Below are 7,069 nucleotides of genomic sequence, written 5' to 3' on the forward strand. Positions count from 1 at the left end.
CTGCTTTTTAATATGCTGTCCAGCTTGGTCATAGCTTTTCTTCTAAGGAGTAAGCCTCTTTTAATTTCATGGTTGCAGTCACCATCTGCAGTGACTTTGGAACCCATAAAAATAAAGTCTGACACTGTTTCCACTGTTTCCCCATCTATTTCCCATGAAGTGATGGGACCAGATGCCATGATCTTTGTTTTCTGAATGTTGAGCTTTAAATCAACTTTTTCACTCTCCTCTTTCACTTTCATCAAGAGGCTCTTTAGTTCTTCTTTGCTTTCTGCCATAAGGGTGGTGTCATCTGCATATCTGAGGTGATTGATATTTCTCCCGGCAATCTTAATTCCAGCTTGTGTTTCATCCAGCCTGGCATTTCTCATGATGTACTCTGCATATAAGTTAAATAAGCAGGGTGACAATATACAGCCTTGATGTACTCCTTTTCCTATTTGGAACCAGTCTGTTGTTCCATGTCCAGTTCTAACTGTTGCTTCCTGACCTGTATACAGATTTCTCAAGAGGCAGATCAGGTGGTCTGGTATTCCCATCTATTTCAGAATTTTCCACAGTTTGTTGTGATCCACACAGTCAAAGGCTTTGGCACAGTCAATATAGCAAAAGTAGATGTTTTTCTGGAACTCTCTTGCTTTTTTGAAGATCCAGCGGATGTTGGCAATTTGATCTCTGGTTCCTCTGCCTTTTCTAAAACTAGTTTGAACATTTGGAAGTTCACAGTTCATGTACTGTTGAAGCCAGGCTTGGAGAATTTTGAGCATTACTTTACTAGCGTGTGAGATGAGTGCAATTGTGAGGTAGTTTGAGCATTCCTTGGCATTGCCTTTCTTTGGGACTGGAATGAAAACGGACCTTTTCCAGTCCTGTGGCCACTGCTGAGTTTTCCAAATTTGCTGGCATATTGCGTGCAACACTTTCACAGCATCATCTTTCAGGATTTGAAATAGCTCAACTGGAATTCCATCACCTCCACTAGCTTTGTTCATAGTGATGCTTCCTAAGGCCCACTTGATTTCACATTCCAGGATGTCTGGCCCTAGGTGAGTGATCACACCATCGTGATTATCTTCACATGTCATGAAGATCTTTTTTGTATAGTTCTTCTGTGCATTCTTGCCACCTCTTCTCAATATCTTCTACTTCTGTTAGGTCCATACCATTGCTATCCTTTATTGTGCCCATCTTTGCATGAAATGTTCCCTTGGTATCTCTAATTTTCTTGAAGAAGTCTTTCCCATTCTATTGTTTTCTTCTATTTCTTTGCACTGATCACTGAGAAAGGATTTCTTATCTCTCCTTGCCATTCTTTGAAACTCTGCATTCAAATGGGAATATCTTTCCTTTTCTCCTTTGCTTTTTGCTTCTCTTCTTTTCACAGCTATTTGTAAGGACTTCTCCGACAGCCATTTTGTCTTATTGCATTTCTTTTCCATGGGGATGGTCTTGATCCCTGTCTCCTGTACAATGTCACGAATCTCCATCCGTAGTTCATCAGACACTCTATCTATCAGATCTAGTCCCTTAAATCTATTTCTCACTTCCACTGTATAAATTGTAAGGAATTTCATTTAGGTCATATTTGAATGGTCTAGTGGTTTTCTCTACTTTCTTCAATTTAAGTCTGAATTTGGTAATAAGGAGTTCATGATCTCAGACACCGTCAGCTCCTGGTTTTGTTTTTGTTGACTGTATAGACCTTCTCCATCTTTGGCTGCAAAGAATATAATCAATCTGATTTTGGTGTTGACCATCTGGTGATGTCCATGTGTAGAGTTTTCTCTTGTGTTGTTGGAAGAGGGCATTTGGTACGACTAGTGTGTTCTTTGGCAAAACTCTATTAGCCTTTGCCCTGCTTCATTCTGTATTCTAAGGCGAAATTTGCCTGTTACTCCAGGTGTTTCTTGACTTCCTACTTTTGCATTTCAGTCCCCTATAATGAAAAGGACATCTTTTTTGGGTGTTAGTTCTAGAAGGTCTTGTAGGTCTTCATAGAGCCATTCAACTTCAGCTTCTTCAGCATTACTGGTCGGGGCATAGACTTGGATTATGTGATATTGAATGGTTTGCCTTGGAAACAGAGATCATTCTGTCATTTTTGAGATTGCATCCAAGTACTGCATTTCAGACTCTTTTGTTGACTATGATGGCTACTCCATTTCTTCTAAGGGATTCTTGCCCACAGTAGTAGATATAATGGTCATCTGAGTTAAATTCAGCCATTCCAGTCCATTTTGGTTTACAGATTCCTAAAATGTCAACGTTCACTCTTGCCATCTCCTGTTCGATCACTTCCAACTTTCCTTGATTCATGGACCTAACATTTCAGGTTCCTATGCAATATTGCTCTTTACAGCATCAGACCTTGCTTCCATCACCAGTCACATCCACAACTGGGTGTTGTTTTTGCTTTGGCTCTGTCTCTTCATTTTTTCTGTAGTTAATTCTCCACTGATCTCCAGTAGAATATTGGGCACCTACAGACCTGGGGAGTCCATCTTTCAGTGTCCTATCTTTTTGCCTTTTCATAGAAGTGTTCATGGGGTTCTCAAGGCAAGAATACTGAAATAGTTTGCCATTCCCTTCTCCAGTGGACCACGTTTTGTCAGACCTCTCCACCATGACCCATCTATCTTGGGTGGCTCCACACGGCATGACTCATAGTTTCAATGAGTTAGACAAGGCTATGGTCTCTGTGATTAAATTGGTTAGTTTTCTGTGACTGTAGTTTTCAGTCTGTCTGCCCTTTGATGGAGAAGGATACGAGGCTTATGGAAGCTTCCTGTTGGGAGACTGACTGAGGGGGAAAACAGGTGTTGTTCTGATGGGCGGGGCCATGCTCAGTAAATCTTTAATCCAATTTTCTGTTGATGGCTGGAGCTGTGTTCCCTCCCCGCTATTTACCTGTGGCCAAACTATGGTGGAGGTAATGAAGATAATGGTGACCTCCTTCAAAAGATCCCATGCATGTACTGCTACACTCAGTGCCCCCAGCCCTGCATCAGGCCACCGCCAACCTACGCCTCTGCCAGAGACTCCCGGACACTCACAGGCAAGTCTGCGTCAGTCTTTTGTGGGGTCACTGCTCTTTTCTCTTGGGTCTTGGTGCACACAAGGTTCTGTTTGCCCTCCAAGAGTCTATTTTCCAGTCCTGTGTAAGTTCTGGCAGATCTATGGTGGGGTTAACGGTGACCTCCTTCAAGAGGTCCTTTGCCATACCCAAGTCTGCCGCACGTAGGGCCCCTGTCCCTGTGGCAGTCCACTGCGGAGATGCTCAAACACAGCAACACATTGGCGAGATCAAAATAGGACTCATTCATTTGGGAAATGCATTGTTGTACAGACTGTGAAGAAAACGTTTAATTACCAGATACTTTTGTGTCACTTCTTTGACCCATAACTGTTGGAATGTCAACTGTTTTAACTCACTTTTTTTCTCGATATCCAGGAACATAAAGCTGTGTGAGTTTTTGGACCTAAAGACCACAGAAAAGATTTAAGAATCATTGCGTCCATGTCCCATTCCTGTGGAACTCTGCCCCCAAAAGTTTTCATCTAGAACTTAAAGTTGATAGATATTCTATTAAGGGAGTGCAGCTTTCAAAGGGGGACACCTTGTCATCTATTTGTATATCTCAGGTTCTTATGGTATGTTTGTTTCCTAGGCAGTTGTCAACATGATAAAATCAGGTAAAATTCAGGATACCATTGTTTCAACAGAGGAGACTGAAAGTATCTGATAATGGCTTGGCAGGGAGATTTGACTGCCAAAGATAGCTAAACATCCTTTTATGCCAAACCTCTATCATACACTAAGCAACATCATCTCTTGCTACACAGTATGCAAATTCTGTTCAGAAAACCAACTTTCTTTCACTGAACACTTGTACAACTTGCTTGTTTTTGCCTTCAAGTCTTCATGCTTTCTTTTCTTTCCACCTCTATTTCCTTCCATTCTGTCTTAGATAACTACCTGGCTCTTGGCCAAACTTCAAAATGGACCACACTGAAAATGCTTTAAAGATGATTTACACGTGGTTCTGATCGCTACAATTATCATTGGGGATGTTTCTTGTGATGTGTTAGACACTCTTTTAAACATTTTATACATATATTATTATTACCAAATTCTCAGAAAAACCTGAGGGATTGTTATTCCTATTTAAGAATCAACAAATCTTTGGCTAAGAGCAGTTAAGAATTGACCCACACCTACACAGAGAGTGAGTAGAGAAAGAATAGAGAAATCAGATTTGGAAGCAAGTTCAGTCTAGTTTAAAGATGAAACATTCCTTCTTTCATAAACATTCCATCAACTCTACCTGTGCATCCGCACACACACATACACAAATATGCGTTCACACACAGAGTTTGGTATGAATGATACAATTACATATTAGCATACAGTGTATTGGAGAAGGACATGGCAACCCACTCCAGTACTCTTTTTTTTTTTTTTTCCTGTGACACTCCAGTACTCTTGCCTAGAAAAATCCCATGGACGGAGGGGCTTGGTAGGCTACAGTCCATGGGGTCGCAAAGAGCTAACATGACTGAATGACTTTACTTTCACTTTTCACTTTCATGCATTGGAGAAGGAAATGGCAACCCACTCCAGTGTTCTTGCCTGGAGAATCCCAGGGACGGGGGAGCCTGGTGGGCTGCCGTCTATGGGGTCACACAGAGTCAGACACGACTGAAGTGACTTAGCAGCAGCAGCATACACTGTATTGTTGTTGTTTATTCGCTAAGTCATATCTGGCTCTTTGTGACCCCGTGGACTGTAGCCCACCAGGCTCCTCTGTCCATAGGATTTCCCAGGCAAGAATACTGCAGTGGTTTGCTATTTCCTTCTTAAGGGGATCTTCCCTACCCAAGGATTGAATATGTGTCTCCTGCTTGGCAGGCAGATTCTTTTCACTACTGAGCCACCTGGGAAGCCCACGAACACAGCACATATATATATGTATATATACATATATATATATGCTGCTGCTGCTGCTGCTAAGTCGCTTCAGTCATGTCCGACTCTGTGCGACCCCAGAGACGGCAGCCCATCAGGCTCCCCCGTCCCTGGGATTCTCCAGGCAAGAACACTGGAGCAGGTTGCCATTTCCTTCTCCAATGCATGAAAGTGAAAAGTGAAAGTGAAGTCGCTCAGTCGCTATGCTATGCTAAGTCACCAGTTGTGTCCGACTCTGTGCGACCCCAGAGACGGCAGCCCACCAGGCTCCCCCATCCCTGGGATTCTCCAGGCAAGAACACTGGAGTGGGTTGCCATTTCCTTCTCCAATGCATGAAAGTGAAAAGTGAAAGTGAAGTCACTCAGTCGTGTCTGACTCTTAGCAACCACATGGACTGCAGCCCACCAGCTCCTCCATCCATGGGATTTTCTAGGCAAGAGTACTGATTGGGGTGCCTTTGCCTTCTCCATATATATATATGTTTATCCTCAAATCACTTGCATTTGAAATTGCATTCATTTATCTCAACAGAATCTAAATGATTTGAAATTAGAAATAATACCTGACATTTTCTTTTAGCAGCTCCAGAGAGGGCACATTGGCAAGTCGTATGGTCTTTTGATTCAGAGAGTGGATTCCGAGGTCACGCTACATTCTACCACCATCTGACCATCTGGATGGGACTGAAAAAGGTGCTTGACCTCAGACCCTAAATTTGGTAACTTGGAAATGTTCATAAGGCTTTTGAAAATTAGATGCGATTGTCTAGGAAAAGAATTTAACTACCGTTGTGCCTGTCACATGTCCATCGTGTATTAAAGGTGAGTTTTTATTTCTGTCTCTTCTACACGCTGGCTATTGCATTCAGATGGTTGATTAACTGTTTTCAGTGATACAGCCATTTTTTTCCACAACAGAAAAAGAAAAGAGTTATTATCCAATGTTTGATGACTCAAATGGTAACACTAGAATAACAGGACAAAGCTCCTTGCACAGGCTGTAAATCTTGTAAGATCTGGAAAGATGGATATTGGAAAAGCAGAGGGTCCAGACTCCTGAATTAATCTAGCCTGGCAACAGCCATATGGAAAGTTCTAAATGTGAAAATGGTAACTTTTTTAGTTTTCTCCTCAAGGCCTGCCAAAGACTGTCATCCTCCTTGTTCATCTCTAGTAAATCATAGTATCTAACTCAGTTCCTCTAAATGTTGGCTTTTTCTAGTGCTTTTCCCTAAAATAGAAATACAAAAAGGCATTCCAGAATGAAAACTGTTAAGGTATGTAAATTCCAGAAATTATATTTGAAATAAATTTATGCTTTCTAGATTTGTCAGAGAAATAAAATAGCAATCACTGGGAGGAAAGTCTAATATTTCTGGGAAAATAAAGTGCTTTTAAGAAGGAGAGCAATCATCTCTCATTCTAGGAAATGACAGGATTTTTTTTTTAATTATGGTTTAAAGGGTGATAGCTTTATAAAAACTGTATGTAGTTCTATACAGGTATATATCATGTATACACATCACATATATATAGTCTAAGTTGATAACATTTCTTAAACTACTGCCCCACTGCCATGGGCACTGATATCTTAAGAATCCCCATTTCTGCCATGATCATGGCAAGAGTTACACACCTCAGGGACCATGCATTAAGATTAGGAAAAAACCCCAATCCTTTCATTGTTAATCCAGCAAATCCACTTCTAGAAATACATTTGCTCAAGATAAAAAATACATTTGCTCAAGATTATTCATTGCAATAACAAAAAAGCAAAGAGAACAAACAAAAAAGGAAAGAAAAAAATTATTGCAACATTATTTGTTATATGAAAAGTCTGAAAACAATTCACAGGCTCATCAAAATGGTACTAATTATTTAAATAATGCATCTTTACATGATCGAACACTCTGCAGAGTTTAAAAAAGAGAATTTTCTCCATGCTTCATGCATTTCTATGGATTGTGTTGTTGTTCATTTGCTAAGTTGTCTCCTACTCTTTGTGACCCCATGGACTGAAGTCAGTACTAAGAGTACCCTCAGTGTCCAGGCTGTGATATCTAAAATTTTTTTTCCCAATTAGGTGGAACCTGGGCTTCTTAG

This window comes from Bos taurus, chromosome 5, assembly GCF_002263795.3.
Source record: "Bos taurus isolate L1 Dominette 01449 registration number 42190680 breed Hereford chromosome 5, ARS-UCD2.0, whole genome shotgun sequence".
Lineage (NCBI taxonomy): Eukaryota > Metazoa > Chordata > Mammalia > Artiodactyla > Bovidae > Bos > Bos taurus.